General features: G+C 41.3%; 1 protein-coding gene across 5 annotated transcripts in view; it reads right to left on the minus strand.

The window, feature by feature from the left end:
• Nucleotides 1–24,124, minus strand: part of LOC105569990 (protein N-terminal asparagine amidohydrolase) — a 57,481-nt gene that overhangs the window by 11,211 nt on the left and 22,146 nt on the right. For 4 of the 5 annotated variants that reach the window (XM_012026890.1, XM_012026893.1, XM_012026892.1 and 1 more), the window contains exon 2: nucleotides 16,868–16,993. The gene's annotated coding sequence lies outside the window, so the exon portion shown is untranslated. Of the gene's footprint in view, nucleotides 1–4,627; nucleotides 5,287–16,867; nucleotides 16,994–24,124 lie in introns of those variants that run through there. The other variant, XM_012026891.1, reaches the window with a different exon arrangement.

The raw sequence follows: 24,124 nt of genomic DNA on the forward strand, positions 1-24,124 counted from the left end.
TTAATTTACCGCAACCGTAAGTCCCAGTCTACAATAGAGATTTAAGCCCTAAGCCTTAAGAAATTGACTAATCACAGTCGCGCATTCTTCTCATACTTGACCGTGATTGGCCAATTTCTTAAAGCTTAGGGCTTAAATCATCTATTGTAGACTGGGACTAAAGCAAAGTAGCTGCCGCGTGACGCAACAGGCGGGTGTTGAACGTCGTGCGCGGTTGACTTATCGGATATAAATTCGCTCGTGCGAAAGGGAGAATCGCCCCCGTTGTATTTCGATCTTAACAATCAGGTATATCTCGCATACACGATCGGGACTGGGCATTGTGCGACAAAGTCGGCTAGAGTATCAGACTCGGGATCGCATTGTCGGCACTGCGCGCGTCGTCAGTGGTGTTAACCGTGTTAACAATCGCGACAACGAACGCCATCGGTTTAAACAAGTTGCAACATTAATCTGAAATTTTAACTTTGTCATCCATTATGTTCCGGGCGGCTTTATTCGATATTGCAGCACTGACATTATTAATTGTCATATTGACATTAAATAAAAAGTAAAGAAGTTGAATCAGCGTGGAAACGACCTTACTGGCAATTCTTTATTATAATAAATCACAACGTTTCGGCCAGTAATACTGGTCCTCTTCAGGTAACGAACTTAGAAAAATACCTACAAATGTCTGAAGAACAGAAAAACAACATATAAACTAAATTAACCAATGTAGAAAATTGCTTGACGACGCTTGGCTGGCAAATTCTAATTAAAGAAATTCATTGCAAAAAATATTATCTCAGCCAGGGTTTGAACCTATACCCTAGGCGAGCGTCTCATCAATTCGACCACTGAGGCATGTGGTAATATTTATCGCAATAAACAGTATTACTGATGACATCTTCGCGTTTAGTTTTCTGCTAGAACTGCGCGCCGATTCGGGTTGCCGGTTGTCATTGGTTAATCGGTTACTGGCGTTAAATAATTCTTTACGTTAAACAAATTAAAATGAGATCTTGCGTAACAGGAATTGAAATTAAAGTGTTTTTTTTAATAATAAAGACTTACAAGACTCGTGTTATAAGTCAGAAATTTCGTTGTACAATGTGTCTGGTCATCGATCGTTAGAAAACAGAATAAGCGATAAATAAGAGTAAAGTCATGTACGGGAGTTATAAAAAGTAAAGAATTCTTCGACAAAAGAGAATCTAATTACTGAACAAGTCGGATGACAAGTATCTCTTTAAAAACTTTAGTCGCGCGCGCGTCCCTCCCCTCGTCCTTTTTACTAACACAAATTGCCGAGTCGCGTTTATTAATCAAAAAATCATCGCCTCGTTGATTGAGATATCGATGATTGATCGTCATCGATCCTCCTTCGATCTTGGCGAGAGTCCGGAAGGATGACGTGACAAGAAACGAGTTTATTAATAAAAAACACCGAGAAAGAAAAGAACGAGACAGGCTCTGCGAAGAGCGCGCGCCACACGCGTTTAAATGCAGAATAATCGCCAATTATGTCGACGGCGCTCGTAGAACGAAAGGAAAGGAACGCTGGCGAGAAATATGAGGTTTTCGCAAAAACTCGTCGCGGCGTCCTCCGTGTGCGGCGCGAAAGGATTAAAATAGATCCCCGTGTGTTGTGCAGCTGCTTCTGCACAACGCGCAGAAATACTCACGGCGACAAAGCTATGCCACTCGCGCTATTTCTTTGCAACAATTTTTTTTATTTTCATGGCATAATTATAATACGAGGGAAAATATGTACTATAATTCTCTGCAAATTTTAACACTACACAGAGTGAATTTTTTCTTAAAATTTATCCTAAAAATCAAGTAATCGTGGGATACATGGCATTTTGAGGAATTTTATGAGCGTTTTTGAAATTTTATCACACATTTTACTAGTGAAAGTAAAATTTCAAAGGACTCAAGGTTCTTCAAAATGCCACGTTGTTCCACGTTTACATGGTTTCAGGATAAATTTTAAGAGAAACTTCTCTCCGTGTACGAACGTGCTGTGAATAGATCCATTATTTCTTCAATCACGCGTTGCGATAATATTTGTTCATCTCATATCCATTTCTACCAATGCAGCTTAATTTTGATCGCGGTTCAACTCACTTTATACCTTTTTCTAGTTTTATAAATTAGAAAACGTTAAGGAGTCATTTAAGCCGAGATTAAAGTTAATCTGCATTCGTAAAAACGGACGTTACTATTTTATTTCTGGATGTGTTGAAAATTCCACTCAGGTGGCAGACGTAGCAAAAAAAAAATTATAAACCCAAGTTGAAATAAAACCCTGTGAAATTTCGCTACATATGAATAATATAAATTTCCGTGTAAATCATAGCAACGTGAAGATGCAAATTGCAATCAATCTTTGTATCGTTGCGAGGAGACGCAGACTGGTTGTATAAATTAGAGGATTAATTAAGGAATTCCTTGAAAAGGACCACAACCCGCGTGGTCGAAATGTCGGAATTAAATAAATAAACCATCTGCCAGCCCCTAATGTCGTTTAACAAGTCTTTTTATCGTTAATTTAGGAATATATATGCAAACATAAGTTTCGCGCGAATCTAGAATAAATCCCAAGTAGGTACTTTGCGTTCGCGTTGTTAGCGGTTAACTCAACTTCAATGGCTGTCTCCGTAAGATCCGTAATTATATCTCGCGTTCTCTCCACCGCTCTAGAAACGAAGGAGCAGAAAATAATTGCAGCGACCAGCCCGGCGGTATCTTACCCGCGAGCCTTGCGTAGAGTTTCGGTATTAGGGAGCGCGGTACTGTAATCCAGATGAGATAATTGCACGTTTTGTATTCGGTGGAAATATCGCGGCTTAATTATACAGCATGCGGCATGCGACATGCGATGCATACCACTCCGTTGCTCGCTCGCTAGGAGCAGTTTCGTGTTGCGATTCATTCCATAAGTGATGTACGCCGCGTGAAAATCCTCCATCCGCTCCGTGCCGAGCAGCAACGGAGTAATTAGAAGATTTGGAGATTTATGCAAAGCTGCGCTCCTCCCATTTTGCATCGAATCCGAATCTGTCTTATATTACGACTTGCTATTTTATTTCTAAATATATGTATATATGTATAGTACCGTTGAAAATTCTATTCACGCGTGACTTACTTGGAAAAAGTTATAAAACTTTAAAATAAAACACCGTGACATTTTGTGACAACATAATTTCCTTACAAATTTTCGGTATATAGAAACGTAGAATTTTCGGGAGAAATAACTTGACGGCAAATTCTTTCTAACAGCTGCAAGATTAACAAAGAAATTCGTTGGGTCTTGGGCCTGGTTTTTCATTTTCTGGTTAATTGTTAACCAGAAGTCGGTCGATTCTCCATCTCTTCTTAGATAATAATAGAAAAAGAGATGGGAGGTCGACTAACCTTTGGTTAACAGTTAACCAGAAAATGAAAACCTGGGCCTTAGATAAATTTATGTTACTCAATGTTACTGTTACAACGATATTGTCGTTTTGAAATATGGCTACGCGATAATTATCTTTCTGGCGTTTTTCGCGAGACGGATCATCATGTCGGAAATGTAGCGTTTGGCACTCAAACGCGTAGTTGGCGAAATTAAGAGTGACATGCTAAACGAACGTAAGAAATACGCATTACGAAATACTCTCGTCTCGTAATTATTGTGCGCCGCAGGAGAAGCAGCTTACGTGTGATTAGTCGTATCACAGGCAGCTACCCGTAATGTTCGTATAATAATGAGATGAAATGAACGAATGGCTGTCGCTCGGTTTCGATCGCGAACTGTCACGTGGAGGCTGACGCATAATTCGCGAGAAACCGACATTATCGCGTGCGATATACTTGTTTCATATTATGAATATTATTCAGGGAAAACCACTCAGACGCCAGTTTTCCATATCGCGACGTATTATATCAATTTCTCGCGGTGCGATATCACATCAATAACAGACGCATTGCGACACGCTGTTTGTACGCGCCATTATCGCACGATTATCGCACGGATTGCGATAACCTAATAATTTATAATGTATTAGGGTCATAAATAAAAGAGAAAACGAATTATTCGTCGGTACCGAGATTAAATATAGAAATTTATTTAATTATCATTGCGATGCAAATAACGTATCTCATTTAACTGCACTGAGAAAAATGTCCGATTAAATACAATCGGATAATCCAATTACACGGAAAGACCGGCTAAGGCAAAAATAAATAAAATTAAAATGTGCCGTATAAATAGTAGGTGCATCTACATTGTCTTGCGTTGCAACATTCACTAAGTTTGCTGCACAAAACGCATACAGTTGTCTCCACTACTTATCATACCAATGTAGGTATGACAACCACAGATATAGCTGTCCGAAATATTACTATTTATTGTGGTTGTGTCAACCCTAATTAAACATGTGGCATATCGGTCTCTCCGTGTACATAGTAACAAACGGATACATCCGATGAAATTCTATATCCGATGAAAAATGTGATCGGCTTTTCAATCAGATTTCATCGGATGTATCCATAATTTAATTGGGAAACGTAATCGGAAAAATTTACCATCGGAAACACTATTTAATTAGTTTATCCGATGGAAATTTTTCTCAGTGTGGCTGCACTGACAGCAACTCACCTTACTTTTTCTTTTAATGAATTTTCTTCCAATAAAATCTATCCGATTGCGCTCAGGTGCAATTGGGTAGCATATAAAGAGCACTTGATATTTCTCATGCAGGAATATGCGGCTCTTTAAGCCTTACGGTCCTTGTTGCACTAAGCTATCGAAGCGATCCGTTATTGAGATTCTACAAACACTTTATCGGGGAAAAAATTTCAACTATTTTCTATCTCACTTTCGTTATCGGCCGATATTTCTCGAGGTTCAAAGTGTGCCATTAAATGTCTGTCACGCAATGTTCTCGAATTCACAAATATCTTCCATCGTACGTTACAGGAGAGTTGTCATTTCGAGTAGCATCTCGATCCTACCAATTTATCGCGATTTTAAGCTACGCTGAGCTCTCGATATAATTGAGATTCAGGATCATAAATCATTGAGCCCACGCCTTAATGCGATTTGCACTCAATCACTGCCTGCGAATCGATCGCGACGCTCTGTGATAACAAATCCCGGAGTTTTCGTCGGATATTTTCATAATCACTTCCGGTTTATAGAGATGTGGCCGAACAGGATAATCTCGTGTCGTTTTCACAACCGCCGATTCGAGATCTGGCCGAGACGCGACTAAATTCGTCCGCGCAGTTTTCATTCAGTCGTCGTCGACTGTCCCGGCGCTCATTAACAAGTCGCGTTAATTATGGCCTCTGTTATCAGCCGGCGCAGCGATTGGACGGCTTCGTGGATGCGGTGGGACGGGTTAAAATCCGAGAGGGACCAATCGGGGCCGGCTGGTAGATCGGATATCGGGGCACCGCGAACGAGAAAATAACATGTTTGGCTCTGTCGGCAGGGCTTAGGAATCGAAATCGCCTCGGCCCCACTTTTTCTTCTTCTTCCTGTTTTCTTTTTAACTCTTTCTGCTTGCGCCGACGGCTGGCGGACCGGCGCGCTGTTTCGTGAGAGCAGGTTTACGGAATAGCCGAAAAAGTTTAGATCACCACAAACGAAATCCGAATGGCGCACTGCGCCATCGTTCATTAGCCTTACGACCAAAAGATATGATATTAAAATTAATTTATGAGTAGAAATAGATAGCGGATGATAAATATTAAACACAATAAAATTAAAGTACATCTATAACAATAATTGGATAAAAGTATGTTGCAAAAAGTTCAATTTTGCGCATTAGAGATTTGCTTCACAAATTAATTTGTGCCGTTTATGATTATTTGCACGGATCTTGAAATAGAAAACTAAGTAATGAGATAAGATCTGAATTGTTCCACGGTGCTTTCCGAGTATAATTACGGATGAATGCGTATTGAAAATCTTTTCTTGCCGTGAAAAAGCGACCGAGCGGAGAAGCGGGCAACACGATAGCATCTGAATATATGTAGATATATGAAGAGAGGTCAACTTGCATATATTTTTACAATGAGAAGCGAGAGATACCTGAACGACCTGAATAAGCAGCTGCAGGCTCAATCTGAAGCACAGATCGCGCATAGAATAAGAATAAAAAGCGATATAAATACCAGCTTCACTTGGCGATAGAGTAAAATTCTCAAACGGAACCTCGGTTTGAATAGAAAAAGAAAATTATCCTCTGATTGAGCGCCCGAGGCTCGATTTTACTGGCGGCATTTAATACTAATCTTACCTTATTATTTGCTCTTGCTCTTTTTCATAGCGCAGCTAAAGAAAGATTTTCAAGGAAAACAACTCCGATTAACTAACTCTAATCTTCGTTGAGTCTCGAAATAAAGCAAAAGACGGTTCGACCATTACCGTAAAATGCTGCGATTTTATTTTCTCGTCGGTTTTACACGCCGATAAAATTTCAACTTGTTGATTATAATTCAATTTACGCGTTGAATTTTATTGGACGTAAAAGCAGCGAAGTGCTTTCTTTCTCCCCTTTGCATTAGTTCATTTCTAAAGCGTTGACTTATGTGCTCTCTCCTTGAAATAATCCATTCAAATATATACGAAGTCACGTTCTCCTTTCTAGCTATCTGAACAGTGGCATCGCACCACTGAAGTCATTAGTCTACCTAAGCCTATGTTAATTTTCTTCCCCTTTTAAACTTATTCCGTATTTGTTCGATTCGAGCCGGACGATAAAATCGTATACGCGACGCAGCTTTTATACAGCGTGACGTCAACGACACTTGGAAAACAACCTGGGAGAATCCTAGATGAGCGCAAGAATTTACGCGGCACCTCGAATATATAATAAGAAAGCAAGACTGTTAAGATAAAAATTTATCCCGTCAAGGTGCGTTTCGAATAAATATCAAAGGGGTTAAAAAGATTCACCCTTCGGGAGACCGGCTGCCACGCGAGGATGAGTCCTCGTGCAAACGAGTGTCGTGACAGCGTGAACGACAACCTTCCGAGTGTAATCGCGAACGATCGAGGGATCGGAGATCTCTACCCCGAGACATCCGCCACCCTCGAGGGAGCCGCGAACGACGCGGACGGAGGGCGACCTCGGAGACGCGATATCATCTCGACACGGCGGGATTAGGCGCGTAGGAAACGTTATCGGCGAGATCTTACGGACGGATCGACAGACGGGCGGGTCTCGGGGAAAGAAATGCCTTTACATCAGATTAAGGCGCGATCTCGGGCGCGGATCTTCCGCGATCCACGCCGGAACGAATCGCGGTGCCCGATACGATACCGGACGGAGAAGCGGAGCAACTCTTTCGCCGGAACGCCCCCTCGTTCCCCGGATCGATCCCGGACGATTTACGGCGGGGATCGATTTGATCGACGATCAAGAGGACCGCGCGCTCTCACTCTGCGCCGCCTCGCCTCGCCTCGCCTCGCCTCGCCTCGCAATGTCGAGCAGTATTTCTTTGGCCGCGAGGGAAGGACGGAGATATTAACCCTCTCGGACGGCTTTTAACACTCGGTACTCGCCGTCGCTGATTAATGCGGGCCGTACTTTTCCGTGTAAACGTGCGAACTGAATTTATCGCGTTCGAAGCGAAGCTCGGATGTACCGGATACTGAGGGCCGGATTCGAAAAGCGAGCAACAGGCAAATCGGCTGCATTCTCTTCGTGTTCCGAGTTATTTTTAATTTAAAAAAATTGTACGTACAACAAATTTGATTTAATTTGTGGCACTTCGGTGTTAAAAAATGTACGTGTTGAAGGTTCGACAATACAATTTCACGATTGAACCGGATTAATTAATAAGTGTTAAAATTATTCATACATAATAGCATATAACGCGCGCGATTTATACAATAATTTTTATTAGACTGCAATGAACGACAAAAAAATTTGCTCCTTATATAAAAAATGCACTTGGTATTACTACAAGTCGAATGTAGAGTGACCGACGTTATAGAATAATGATTAAAAAAGAGATTTCGCTGCTCACTAAAATTTGTCGAAATTGGGAAAAAACCCGGCCTCTCGTTCGCGACGAGGACAAGAGACTCGGCGCTTGGCCGAGTCGCGAGAGCGAGGATTCCCATGACGCGCGGAAAATTAGAACTGCGCGCGCGCGCGCGCGCGCGCGGACGATGAGATTATACGGCGTGGTAGGTAGGTAGGCATGGCCATTGTTATGTGCCGACGAAAATTACACTCTTCAAAATCCATTGTATCAGATTGCCGGCCACGCCGGCAGAATTTCTGCGTCGTCCTCGGCCTCGTCGTCGTCGTCGTCGTCGTAGTTATCATCTCCCAACCATCTTTCTGGACTTTCGAAGGCAGATTTTATATGGTTAGTGTCATATCATAAAAATCGCATCGTTTGATACAGTAAGACATTTGCCTTTGAATTCGTCAGATTCTCTCTTTTGTGTACTTATTATTCATCGATCGTGTATCTTTATTATAGAAAATAACAGTAAGGAAAATTCCCATAGAAATATGCTTCTCTGTCTGCGTCACAATTAGGAGACGAAATAAAAATCAAAGGACCCCTTCTTCATAAAGCTTCACACTTGTTAATTTTCTGCTATCGATTGTTACACTGAGAAAAATTTCCATCGGATAAACCAATTCAATAGTGCTTCCGATGGTTAATTTTTCCGATGAAATCTGTCCGATGAAATGTAGTTACTGTAAATGTGGTTAATGAAAAATATAATCGGCTTTTCGAACAAATTTTATCGGATATACAATTTAATTGGATATATCCGTTTGTTATTATGTAATTGGATTGTCCGATTACATTTAATCAGATAATTTTCTCAACGTATTAATTCGCGTGCGATTAACGGTTCCGAAAATGAGAGAGTTGTGGTAATAGGAAAACCAATTTCTAAATTGTAATGCGTTCCAACGAGAGCACTTATTTGGAACGTCTCGGTTGATTTAACGCCGAAGTTCTTCACACCATCCGAAGATAATACGTACATATACGATGTAAACGAGAGCGATACAAAAATCGAGAAAGCAAAGTCATTGAGATAGCGTCGGGCATAAATGTCTTCTCGCGAGTATCTGGAGCAGAGATAAGGAGCCTAGGATCGAGATAGATAGTTCCATTTAAGACGACTCACTGACTCCGGCGGCCATCCGGTTCGGATAAATCGGCTTTGCGGTTTAAAAAAATCGCGTAAACACCGATTTCGCGGTGAGCTTGCGATATATCGACCAGAACGCGAATTATCAAATTTCGTTCCTCTTATTCAGCCGGGGAATTTTATCGGGTCTCCGAGATATACACGGCAATTATTCTCGGTCTGAAAACGAACTAATCTCACTTGGCGAGTATTCGAAAACAATTTACAATCTTTCTCGTTGTAATTCACTTTCTCAATCATTTATCTAAATTGCTAAAAAATACCGTCGCCAAAATACCATCAAAATCTGTATTGCTCGTAAATAACTTAGAGAGAAGTACAAAAGATAATGTTTTTTAATTAGCATTTAAATAATAAATGACATTTAAACAGTAGGTTTAAATGGAATTAACACTTTGTAATATACGATATTTCTGTAGGCTTAAAATAATATTTTTTTAATTTGCCTTAGTGGCTAGAAGCTAGAATGTCGACACAACACAATTAAAAGAAAGTTCGCTGACGTTGTTCGCTGCTACAAATATTAGTCCCTTAAATTTCCTCACTTAGATTTTTTCATCCACGCGCGATGTAATCGCGAGTCGTGATTTAAAATCGCCGGCGCGACAGAAGAGCGGATGGAATTACGGCGATATTGATCGATCGAAAATCAGCGATGAGTATACACAATTATTGAGGGGGAGGGGGTGGACAGAGGAGTTATATAGACGAGAGGAAGCTATTCCCGCTCGGGGTACAAAGAAGGTAAAGAGAGGACAGAAAGAGGTCTGAGAGCAAAATGGCGGGGCCCTTCGTGACCGTAATCGGCCGACCGGGAGGAGGCCGCTCGGATCGAGCCACACGGAAATCCACTTGAAAAGTAGCCATTACCTTAATTATTGGCCTTTCTAAGAGGCCGTGGCGGCGGGACGAGGGATACGCGGGATTCCGCGTATTCAGCACCGGTCGCCGAGAGAATCCCGAAAATCCCCCGGGATTTCTTCGCGACGTTCCCGGGATCGGTTAGAAAAACTATGCTTAAAGAATCAATATTATTTGTCTTCAAACGGCGCGTATAACGAAGTCACATAATAACGACGATCGCACGAAGCAATCCTGACGTTTTTCTCGTCAAAGTGGACTTTATCGCATCCCTTTGCGATTACGACCCGCACGATGGAAAATAAAAAACCGATTCCGCTTATCAATCGAAGATATATCAATGCTCGCGGAAATGTGCCTGAAGGGAACAAGGAGTTTGAGGCCAATTAAATCAGCGGAAATGAAGGCGGGGAATCACTACGAGAGGTAAATCGCGGCGCAAGAGTTGAAGTGGCACATTCGCACGGATTAATTGCGATCGACTGAGGGTATCCTTTCGCTCGAGAGCGGGAAAAGCGAGGTAATTAAAATCAGAGCGGAATTCGAATAAATCGTCAACGGACGGACGTCTCGGGGGAGGCAGTAAGGGGGAGGCGGTGGAGATCGATGAGCCGGGAGTAGATCGACCTTTAATAACCGCGTATCGGCGTTCTCGAGGCTGGGCTCTTCGAGAGAGAGAGAGAAAGAGAGAGCGGAGACTCTCCAAAAGGACCAACGAAAAAGCCTCGATCGAGCGGGGCATCGTTCACTTAAGGAATTAGCGGTAATGGCGGTGCAGCGCCGCGCAACTTTGTTGCACGCTATTTCATAATGCAACGCTATCGAAAGCAGGGGGCAAGTGGGAGAGTCTGCGAGGGTAAGTTAGCGTACCGCCGGTAATTCATGATGCTTTTGCGCGGGTCGATCAGCGGCGGGTGGAGAACCGACACACACCCGAGAGCGAACTTTCATTTTTTTCCACCTTTCGGTTTCGTTTAATGCGCCTTTCCGTCTACTTTTAAAAGAGGCTCGCTTTAGCGAACTCTGTAGCGCAATTGGGACTTTATCCAGCGCGACAGATGTGTGACTCCGTAAAGATAATTTATATCAGACTTTATCTTAGACTTCACTGAGAAAAATGTTGGATTAAATTGTATATCCGATAAAAAATGTTATCGGTTTTTCGATCAAATTTTATCGGTAACTGCATTTCATCGGATGTATCGATAATTTAATCGGAAAACGTAATCGGCTAAATTAACCATCGGAAACACTATTCAATTGGTTTATCCAATGGAAATTTTTCTCAGTGTCGGACGAACCGTAAAATTGACGATTAATATTCGTCTTCGCGTAACATCCATCGATCCACTGACACGCATCTTACGCATCCATCGGTTTTGAGAAAGATGCATGCGAGAGGCGTAAACGCAAGTCGCGAGTCTGCGACAAACAGCGAACGCAAACGCCGATTTATCTGCGATCCTCATCCTTTTTCAGGCCGCAATTTTACAGAACCGGGCATACCAGAAGGTATCTCTTGTCCGTTTCTTCCTCCCTCTACCGCCTTCGCGCGACGATTACTCGCAGAATCCTCTCTAGACGTGTATACGCGTATATACGCGTGCACGCATGCACGCACGGCACGTACACGTACACGGGCATAATTACAGTCTGCGAGACTGTGGCGCAGTTATTTATTTAAGCGTGCAAAAGAGCCATTAAACGGATGCCTCGCGAGTCACCCTCTTTCCACGCAATGTCGGTATTCTAATGGCCGGCGATATTCCGCCGGCGGCCTCGAGCGTAGAGTTTGTATCGCGAGAGTCACGGGCATCTTTTCTGGATGCTGTGCTCTATTGATCGGCAGAAAACGCGAGACTTACAATTGCCTCGCTTAGATATTAAGGACAACCATCGTAAAGATCGTCGGAATGTACGTTTAATCAACCGTTGAAAAAATCGAAATCCTACGTATCGCTGAAAAAGAAAGATCGTCCCGAAAGGTCTAAAGATCGCTTCGATTTAAACGCTCTTTTCTCGTGGGCGAGGCGCGCGTAACGCCCGGGAGATTTCACGTTCATTAGGGTATGAATGATGGCCGCGCACGGGGACGTTGCCGGAGACTCTAATGCGCGTTAAAATGACGTCTTCTCCAGTGTCTCGAAACACGAGGATATAGCCGCGGACGGATGTAACTGAGAGCCCCGGTATCGGGCATCACTATGCCGTATATAATACATACACGTCGTCTCGCGGTCGCGGTCCTCGAGCCTGGTTATCCCGATGGAGATCCGTATCTGGTGGTAATTAGGCGTCTAATTAAACCGGTTGATTAATCACTGGAGCGCGCGGGACCGGACACGACGTATGGTCAACCGCGACCCGATCGCCGGGCATTTAGAGATCGTTATGCAAAAGTATTACGCGGTGAGGATTATCTATTGCGCCATATTTGCATGCGTATCGCACAATCAATAAATTTACTCGCATTCAACAGCGAAAGCTGGCCGTCGTTCGCCGGTTCGATCGACGGAAATCGCTCTCGTAGCACTTTCGGCCGATCTACTGTGAAAGAACAATCGACAATAATGCCTTTATCCGTTCGACCTGGCAAACTCTCTTTTTCGTCGATGGACACACGTTCCAGCATCAATAGGCCCCTGTCTCGCCCACATCATTCATCGATATCTTGTGTTCCTGCCCGTGATGGAAAGACTTTTCTGCAGAGAACTTTCGCGATTGCTCGAAAATAAGAGTATATGCGGGATCTTTATAACATCGCGCCGTGTTTCATACTAAAATATTTTTTAACCCTTTCATGACGTATGAGTCCCACTTATAAAAATTTTAAAAGATTCAACGATTGCATGCAATCCGGGAAACATATTAACAAAAATTAAAAAACCCCCAAAAATAACTTGGCCACGAAACTTTAACATTCTTTACACAGCTATTTGGTTGGTTAGAAAGTTTTTTTCGTATTTTTAGCCGTTCTATTTACATAAAATACGAAAATATTTTTCGATCAACTTGATAGTTATTTACGACATAATTTTATTCAATTTTATTCAATTTTATTCCATTTCTACTTTCTCATAGAAAAACTAATTGCAACAATTTGAATTGGGACATATATTTTTTAATATCTATTGTGATAAAGTAGTTGTACGAGCGTACGATCGAAAAAATATTAATGATTCCGACTAAAAGAGTCAAATTTTACATGGAGAACCTTGCGCTTGTGCGAAGAGTAGACGCAATTCAAGGCCGTTTACGTTATTAGTTTAATTCACGTGGCAAATCGCCTGCGCCACCCAGACGGAGAAAGACGGCGAGGAGGCATCAAGTGCGTTGAGGCTGACGGCGAGCGATTAGGGCGATTTCAGTACAGGTAATTAGAAAAACGCACGTGTCCATTACCGGTGCATGTGGGCGATGTATGTGGCTGCCACGGTTTTATTGGTCACTTTGCATCGATTTATGACATGCAATACGTGACTTGCAAAAAGACAGCTTCGTTCTTACTGATACCTATACAAGGTATTCTAGATACATCGTAACGTTTCACATTAGTAAACTTCTCGATGTATTTTTAGCTTTCAGCTTGTTCGCTTTTTCTTAAATACCTCTATAATTTTTAATATTACAATATTTTCGCTAAGCATATTTAAAATTGTACGAAGAACGGCACTTATCTATTTTCATCCCCGAAGTTTAATATAAAACTTTCTTTTTAAATTCTTTGTAACAAGGAAATTAGTTTCAATTAGGAAAAATTACTTCAAATTAGCTTAAAAGTTTTAGTGCGGGAATATGGTTGGGAAAGGTAGAGAATACTTGGTACAATAAATAAATAGTAAAAATGTTTTTCACTTAATTTTTATTAGATTTTATCGTAATGAAAAATTAATCTGAAATGAAATTGCTTCGTATATAAAAATTTTAAATACTGGTATCAGTGATCATCCGGTTAATATTTGCAGTAAAATTACTACTATATTCATAAAAAAAATTCACGACTGCTCTCTAAAAGTCAATCAGTACATTGCCACTGAAAACAAGTATAAATATAGCACTGAATAATTCAGTGAATCAGTGAATATTCACTGTTTTCAATGATGATCCACTGATTGACTTTTAGAAAGTGGAAGAGGACATGCTGGACTTGGAATATTTGTACAAACAAGTTCAATCGGGATACATGACGACAATATATGCGCTATAAAAGTATTCAAATGTATCTTGAGATGTCTTCTCGTTCTTGAGACTTACTCGGTCGAAGTGGAAACAAGTGCGTGAAATAAAACAACGTGAAGGGGTTGGGAAATCGCGATTACCGGAAGTGTATCCAGGCAGTAAAAAAATTGATCGCCGTATCATTTACAACAGCCGAGAATTCTGTCGACGATAAGACGGGGTCCGACCGATGACGTCGGTCGGGCTCGTTGCCCGGCATCGTCGTTATCGCGACGGACGATTTGATTTCTCGGTCGATTTCTTATTTTGCTTCCTCGTGTTCCGCGTAAACACAGCGTCGCTGCCGCTTGCAATTTATCTGTTTTTCCTCTCCGCGATACGAGTCGCGATCGGCGCGAAATTTTCCACTGTCCGACGGAGGCTGAACTGCTCCCCTGTTGCAAATAATGGAGCATGATAACTATAGTTTTGCCGACAAGCCGCTCACACATACACACACACACACACACACACACACACACACGCATGCATATTGTAGCTTGAAACATTTCCGTTTATCGCAAAAAATTATTTTCAACGCGGTAATAATTCTTGAGCAAATTATTCAGGATAATTAAATTAATGTAACTAGGCAAAGGATACCTCGCGATAATCGAAAATGTCAGATAAATGGAAAGATTCTGAGTGAAATTGAAAGAATTGCATACAATCTGACGAATTATATGCACATTTTTCTGAAGAACATACGTATTATGTGCGGTGATATTGACAGATATTTACGTATGCGAGTAGGCTTGAAAGATATTATGAAATTCGAGAGACAAAAACGAGAGCGAGGAATCGAGTCCCAGAGGGTCGATTCAGATTTTCATGCCGAAGGAGGAAGATTCCTCCGCACACCGGGGACTATTAAATTTATGGCTCTCCCTTCGTCGAAGGGGGAGACGATAACATGCATAATAAGCGCGCCCAGATAACGGGTGACGCGTAAGTTACGGCCTCGCGATAAACGAGGCCCATGCATACCGTGGAAGGTTACCCATGGTCGATGGTCTAAGGACCACGGGACTTACACCCAGGAAGTTCCTTTAAAATATTACACCGCGACGAGATTAAATAAAACTCAAACACAGATGAACAACGCGCACATAATCGAGTGCAGTTACTCTTATTAATATTTATTTGATATTTAATTAAATTATCTTCAATCGCTCTTTTTAAGAAAAGTATATAAATGGAGTCTTCCATCTGTAATTCCATTTAATTAAATTAGAATTATGAATATAATATGGAAATATGGAGATGTAGCGACTATATTGTTATGTCCGACATGTATTATTATGTCCGCGAATTAATGTAATTCAGCTAATTGTTCGGTAAGAAATGCAAATTTCTGCACAGATTACATCTAAACCATAGTTTCTTTATAATTAATGCCGCTACTTTATAATTAATCCACTTTGAAGCAGGAATATTGATACTCACTCTTCATTTAGTGCAATTTAACTTCCTGAAGAGTATCTAAGAAAAACATTTCCTCGCTTAATTTAATATGCAAATTATCAGCTTCACTCGTGTTTCCCGGGAACCCAACAAAGAACTGCTCCGATGTGATCTCTCATGCCGCATGCGAATGCAGAGTGTTAAGATACTCAATAATCAATTATTATTTATACATATCGACGTCCGAGCTGCGTGTACGCCGATAGACTCGCAACTTCGCAATATACTCGAACTATAGGATAATCTTTTGTCAATTTGAGGATGTATTGGATATATATTACGATCAATCGCCTCTTTCTAACCGTTCCTTTAAAAAGAGAAAAAGAATGAATTAAATAAAGATTAAAGTTAAGCGACATTGGAGAAATCAGACTTTTAAGCTGTACATTTTCGTCAAAATCAAATCCACAATGAACAATATTTTAAACAACGATTTCGTAAGTTTCTTGCAATATCTTAATGATCGACTAGAATTCATGTTCTATCCAATTTTCTAATTTTTGGATTAACTGTTGGATGAGATCCGTCCAACGCAATGACTTGCATTCGTATTATTTTATAAGAGAAAATAAACGAGCTCCGTGTGAGCCTGGTCTTCCTTACAAAAGATTGGTTGTGAAATTCTTAAATCCGTCTGGAAACGAGAGAGAGGTGATCGTTTACGTCGTGTCTGAGCATATCCCTTTCCGCGGGAGTATATTTTGGGAGTTAACATCTCCATTCGGCGCGTTCCTCGCCGCAAAAAAGAACGAGCGGATTACCGACGGTGACAATGCCAAATCAGATATGTATCTAGACGGAATTCATGGGTGCCTCGTTGCACACATCTTAATCGCGGAAGTTCGCTTTCTTTTTCTCCCCGGATCAGGACCGGTGCCTGCACGAAGCGGCACCGCTGCGCTTATCTTCGTTCGCTATTGGAAGCTATCGGCCAGGATATAGAGGCCGAGACGCCGGGGCGATTCTGAAAAACGCGACCTGCCCTCCCTTCCCCCTTATCTCTCATAGGTCTTCGTCTTCCGCCACTCGATTTATCTCGGAGCTCGCCTCACCGGTTTCCGTCCGTTTACCCGCTTAATTTATTTCCCGTATCTCTTGAAATCTTAATAACGTCGCGGGTCCGAGCTCGGAAGCGTAAGGGACCCAGGGAGGACTCACCTTGCGGATTTCTTCAGATACTGTCCTCTCAGGCGAATTGGCACGTTCCCGCCGCCATGGTCAATGGGTACTTCCGCCTCTTCGGCCGCGCATCCGTCGCGCTATTACTATGTGCTCCGCGAGATACTGAAAGAATAAATACGTCGAAGACGGTTAGGAAAAATTCGATTCGTGAAAGTAGGTAGATTTCCGTAATATTAAGCGGCTCAGTAAAACATCAATTTAAGTTCAAAAGTATTTCTATATATTGTGTATATCCTTTTAAATCGTAAAAAGCTGTAGCGTGTATAGAACTTGGCACACAGTTACATTTTTATTAGCGATTATGGTATCTAGAGCTCAAAGATGAGGGGAAAAAAGACCAATGGTAATCGAACGAGTTGTACGAGGGTGAGATAAGCGAAATTGTGTATCATTTATCTCAAATCTGGCTATCGGTCGGTGGCTGCGTGAGACAAATGTCGGCGATTAATCGTCCCTTCCATATTTTTCCGGCTCGACACGCACGTGTATCGGTAATACACTTATCGCTGGTTATATATTTAAGAACCTCTTATCGTGACATTTATATATTTCTTAAATATCACCTATAAGTTTTTGTGTCGATTTGACAAAATGACATAGGAAGTCAACGATCTCGAGGATCTCATAAAGATTGTAGGTTTAGTACTTTGTATCTCGCTCATCTTCCCCCATGAAAAGATAGCGCAGCTGTCTTAAAAACAGGTGCGAAAGTCCACCACGTTAGTTTTCGCTTGCCGAGAATCTTTTGCGATTCAATTTACGACCAGTGTAAATACGTCGTGTTTCTTCCCGTAATTACACTCAGAAAAAGTTTCTTCGAAATTAAACAAGTTTTCTTTGAAGTTCGACCTTACTAGACTTTTATTTAATTTCAAAGAAATAATTTCTTTACTCTAACCAAAATTTTATTTAATTACATAATAACAAACGGATATATCCAATTAAATTGTATATCCGATGAAAAATATGATCAGTTTTTCAATCAAATTTCATCGGTAACTGCATTTCATCGGATACTTGTCATCGGATGTGTCCATAATTTAATCGGAAAAATTAACCATCGGAAACACTAATTGGTTTATCCGATGGAAATTTGTCTCAGTGTATTTCTTCAAATCTAGCAAACATTTTAGTATAAGTATAAATAAAAATTTAGTAGATTCAAAGAAATATGATTTCAACGTATTCCATTTGTTTAAATATTTTTTCTGGGTGTGGTTTCGTTATCTTATATCAATTTTATCACATTATCGAATATCCAACTGATTATTGTACCAACGTTCGATAGACTTCGAGCTTTTAATTTCTCTTAATTGTTAATTGAGTCATTTTAGGTAAGCACAGTGTACTTTTACGGGAAATAAATAAACGTACTATTTAATAACTCGAAACAAAAGAGCATGAAGAAATTCGCGATAAAAATGTACAGGGATTAAAGGTTACGACGCAGACTCCCTCCTGAATATGCAAATTAATTTCCTTCCGCCTTTGCGGATTTCGAGGAAATCGTAAATTTACTAAGCCGAAACACTCGCGTGTCAAAAGTCGCAAGCTGCACTAAACTTGTTGCTCATCCCTTTATTTAGTTATCTCTTAATCTCATCTTTATGGAGCAAATCGTTGAAATCGTCTTATATCCGTCACTTTATGTCGCTCGTGCACCTGATAAAACTTGTTTCTCTTCATATATCTGATATTATTAACTTTACGTGACTTTATGTGTTCTTTCGATTGTTGATTCAATAGATGAATTAATTCTTAAAAGGGTGAAATAGGAGAGCAAAATTTTATTTATATTTATTCAAATTTGTATTCATGCAAATAATCTGCGTCCAGAACTGCAGAAAGGATCTGAAATAATAAAAGTTGCATTGCGATAAATTAATTAAAATGATAACATGTAATAAGTAATATGAAAATATTGTTATTCATATCTTACATATTTTACAAATTTCTTGCTGGAAAGAGCTAATCTGCCAGAAATACTTTCGCGAGTAATACTTCCAAAACTTTTAAACAATAAGGCAATATAAAATTATCAATCGGACAATTTAATAGACAATGCAATAAATTTACATAATATAAAATTGAATTTTAATGCTATTTTCAAAGCAATTGTAAAATACATCGAAGATCTTGATGCGTTAAGATCAGCATAGTTAGTCGAAGGTTGTTTATATCGGGTGTTCGATTGGAACGTAGCGGCAATAGAAATATGCAGCGGTCAAATTTGCATACAGTGGCCGCAACCGACTGTCGGGCCTCGCCGCCGTAATATTTATGAGATACGACTTCCTTCGATTGTTTGTAGCTACGTACAAGTAACATCGTCATTCTACGTTCTTCGGCCATAGTTTCGCGTTGAAATCGCTGATAAATTCTAATGACACGAAGGCAAATAATAAATTATTAACAATAAAGTAGATAAAATTACAGATTAAGTACCAAGCGAGATGAGCGAAGTGTATCGTTATATGTTACGGAGAAAAAAGTTTATTGAAACTATAAGGGAGACATTTGAAAAAGACTTTTTCAAAATGTAACTTTTTTAAAATGTAAACTGTTCCTTGCTAAATATATAAAACAAAAAGACAAGAAAAACTCTTATGTACCCATTCGAGAATTCTTGTTAATGCAATATCAATAATGAACGACATGATGCTAGACGCGATAATTCGAATCAATTACAGTTTCCTAGACGCGTTTATGAATATTCCATGCACGAGATTCATCGATTACGGCGCTACTCGATATTTCTTGTCCGGGCTTCATCGGATGAATAATCGCGTCCTTTATTTAGCGCTCGAGGACACGTTACACGGATGATTTATAACTGGAACATAAGATTTAATTTCCATCGTCGATTACCGGCACAAAGTTAATGTGTCTATTAAGAGAGTACCCGCGCGGTGTGCCGGCCAATCGAAAAAAGTTGTGGCCGCAAGACAGATTGCGACATTACCCTTGATTAATGCGCGCTAGAAAATTCACGCGGGCATTACGAGCGAGGTAATCGAATCGTCGCTCTATGTCGTAATCAAACCGGCTGTGTGTCGATGTGATAATGCGTGCAGAGAGATTGGGAATTTTACAGGAGTTTCTCCTTGCGATCCGAGACGCTCCCCTTCATTTTTCTCACGCAAAGTGCAATCTTTTCTTTAAACGCACACTCGGTCTTCTGCTTCTTTATTTCTGTAACAGTCTATTAATAAATCGCATTCTGTTCTATATTCGCATGCGCGATCTTTCCCTATAAAGACGATGGCACTTCGAAATATTTTTATCTCCGTCAATTCGCCGTAGCGCCATTTTTAGATAATTTTTACGATTCTCTCTGGATTCAAGCAGACGAGCGAACAATTGGCTTCAGTTTCACACTCATTGAACCAAATTAATTCGTTCATTCACGCTCGCTCGCTTAACTTTAGAGAAGTCGAATAATTGCACTTGACATCCATATAGGACTTTAGATTTCTGAGATTTTTATTTGGAATAATATACGGTGTTATAAATATCGCGGTACACAGGAGTTATTAAATTTTATTCTTGCACATTCTCTTCTGGGCAAGTGAATTAAGCCATACTTTACCGCGATTGTTTTCTTGCGAAGGCGAGATATTCTTTTCTTTCTCTTGTCTGACTTTAGAATGTAATCAAGATGCTTTTCACTCGAAAAGAAGCGGAATTCTCGTTGTGTAATTCCTTTAATAAAGTATTGCCAGATACGTCGAATAATTTTTCCCATTACGGTTTTATTTCAACTAGGCACTGGCGAATAAAAGATTCTCACGATTCTTTTCTCTCTTCAGAAAATTCGCCTCGATATTCGCGTCTCGTGTTCCCGTCGCGTAGAATCCAAGGATCGTCGCAGCAGCTGCCGGCCTGTGCACAGCCGGTATTGCGGTTACGCAAAGGCGCATAGGCAATGAAATGCAAACAATGCTTTCTTAACGTGAGTTAGAACCGAACGCCGAGCACCGTGCGCGCAGAGATGCACCTCCTCTCCGGTCGTAAACAATAATAACAATATTTGCGTCCGCGGTACACGTGAAAGACGCGATGCACACGTAGCTATCCCTTTCTCTATCCCGCTCGTACGTACGGGTGGGCACGCGAGCACATGTGCAGCAGCGTAACAACCCCGCGGCACACAGAGGCTCTGATGTGCGTTTCTAATTACGACGTGTGCATCCGCGATTTGAAGACAGAGCCAGGTGGCGCGTTCGGAAGGTTGTCTCCCGGCGAAATGTCTTATTCGTAACTTTGCAAAATTCTTCGTTGGAAAAAAATGGGACGGACGGCCTGCAGCGGGTTAAACGAAAGTCGGACGAGTAGCCGGGGTGCCGCGGGAATAGCTTACGGCACTATCCACTCGTTTGTATGCGTTTCCCTCTCTCTGTGTGTGTGTGTGGTGTGTGTGCACAATGTGTATGCACACACAGCGGTGTGGGCACGCACACAGCGCGCCGGTCCGCATTCCACGAGTGGAACAACCGGTACACCACGATTCAGCGGCTCTCATCCGCGACGACGGGCGACGGCGTTGTCCGCCGACGGGAGGTGGCGTTATGCAACGAACGAAGAAGTCAGTGGCCCGGCAAATTCGCGGAAGATGAGATGGCCTTCCGGGTCTTCTGCCCTTTTCTTTTCTTCCTTTTCCTCGCGTCCTGCCGCTCGCGCGCGCGCGCGCGCGCGCGCACGCGCGCCGTCGTCGCGCCGGTCGAAATCGAAAGTCGCGCGCGAAAAAATCGAGCGAACCCTCCGAACCTGCCGACGGACTCTTCTCCAAGAATGTTCCGTTTAACATTGCAGCTTCCGCGATTCATTTTTAATTGAACTACTAGCTCTATTGCCTACGAGTAAATGTCAAACGGGCTTCTTGCTCAAGTGTCAGAAGTGCAATTCAACGTAGTCGTGTAAAACTTCGATAGTTGTTCAAGCAATGTTTAAATTAGATAATGGCATAGAATCTAGTAATTTTTTAAATGAGAGAATAGATGAAAATGGTAGTTTGAGCGTGTACAGTTAACGCAGCGAACACACCCATTTTGTAATTCCTATCTTTAACATGTTTACATGTCAATTAGCTTTATTAAGTATTCATCTATTTCTATAACAAAAAAAGAACGTCAAGAGAGGAAACGAAATAATAAAATTACACGATGGCTCGTGCATTTTTTAATCTTCATCGAGCGTCCGCTCGATAACTTCCGGAGGAAACTGTTCGAATAAAAATATTCGACAAAAACGATAAACGCGGAATTACCCTCAATATTGTTTGCCGAGGAATTTAATATTAAGAGGGCAAGGAAAATGTGTTTTAACGAGCGCGCAGCTTTTACCAATTCTCGGAGAGAGCTTGGGGTCAATTCTGTATCTTACACTATAGTGAAAATGCTAAAAGCGAGGGGCAAACCGCTGACCAAAAACATGTACACCAATGCCGACTAAGGGCATGTCACTTCTCCATCCTTCCAGACTTTATGTATGTCGTACTTACCTCCAATTACGGATGACGTTACTTTTACGCTAAAGCTTGTGCGCTATCTACGTTTACGCTTGCGTCTTTGTCGTAAGCTGTTACGTTGCTTTGTGCCCTGTCCCTAATGCCCAGTACGCATTACTTTATCTTATTATCTTATTTTATCTTTATATAATACCCCAGCAAGGCCCAAAGAATACCTACACGGAAAGAATTCTTTTAAAATTTACCCTGAGAATCATGCGATCGCGGGACAACGTGGCATTTTGAAGAACTTTGAGTCTTTTGAAATTTGACCATACATTTTTCTAGTAATTATACATTTTACTAGCAAATTGTACGGTAAAATTTCAAAAACTGTCATAAAATTCTTCAAAATTCGACGTTGTCCCACGATTACACGTTTTTCGGGATAAATTTTAAGAGAAAATTCTCTCCGTGTAGCAATGCCGCAAATCTGTACACCACAATGCCCTCAGCGGTTTACCCCTCGGCTAAAAGTGAGTAGTTTCGTTTCTTTCTAAAGGATTGTCTACAATAGATGAAGTAAGCCTGGCGTAAGAAGTAAGAGTAGGAGTAAAGAAATGAATCATTCCCATTTCTTACTCCTATTTCAGCTCTGACGCTTACTCTCGGCGAATTAGAGCGCAGTTCGACCAGTGCTATAAATATTGTAAAAAATTATGCCTGTGCTTTAGCTTTTACACTGATAAGTAAAGGTTATAGTTTTCTTACTTCTTACTGCTTACTTCCAATGTAGACGGTCCATAACTATCCCCTTAGAAAGAGACAGAGCCGCTCACTTTTAGTATTTTCATTACATTGTAAGATACAGAACTGACCCCCTTGATCGAAGCCCCGTCGCGGTGCAAAAATGACAGCTATAACCGAGGATAAAGATTGTTCCGGTAGGTACTCCGCGAATTAACGATACGCGATAGGGCAGCGAAGTCACGAGCCCGAGACAATTGCATTTATTGGCAATGCCGACGATAATGTAACGGTATACGCTATCGCGAGAGGATGGGGCGGCGAGGATGGGTGCAGCGGTGCAACCGTGCATTATGGCGAAAGCCGGTGTGTGCGCGCGTCCCGTTTCTTCCCGTGCGGGATATATTCCGCGAATGTGCACGTGTCCGCATTTATCCCGCGGATGTTACGCGTTCGCAGAACTCGTCCGCACTCGCGGCGAGATATCGCGCGCGGCAGATCGCGGAAAATAACGTAATCAATGAACAATACTTCCGAGAGCGCTGAAACTTCTTTTTCGACTCGGAGTGGTGCGATCTTGCTTTATCTTCATTGCGATAAACTTAATCGAATTTTAAGGAAATTGACGACATCGAGTCGAGTCGCCAGGTCAGCTAGAGCGTCTCTTGCATATTATATTTTTTTCGTACAAAGATATGAATGGCGACTCTTATTCTCATAACACGTTAAGCATGCGTGAAGATCGAGTATGTAAAACGCGATACTGTTCGTTACGGTCCGCAGAATTGTGTTAAATCGCGCGCGGTGTATTAGAAATTACGAGATGTCCGCGTGGTCGGTACACTCTGAGGATCCCTCAGCCATCTTTTTTACCGACACGGTCAAACATGCTATACATAATAGCATAAATATACGTAACTACATATCGAATAAACATTCGTATATACATATGAAATAATCTTAACTTTAATATTTATCGAAAATTAATACCTGGAATCGGAAAATAGAAGCTGCAATGGTCATAGTTCACGCCGTATAAT

This window comes from Vollenhovia emeryi, unplaced genomic scaffold (genome assembly GCF_000949405.1).
Source record: "Vollenhovia emeryi isolate VEMERY1.0 unplaced genomic scaffold, V.emery_V1.0 DF939122.1, whole genome shotgun sequence".
NCBI classification, from domain to species: Eukaryota; Metazoa; Arthropoda; class Insecta; order Hymenoptera; family Formicidae; genus Vollenhovia; species Vollenhovia emeryi.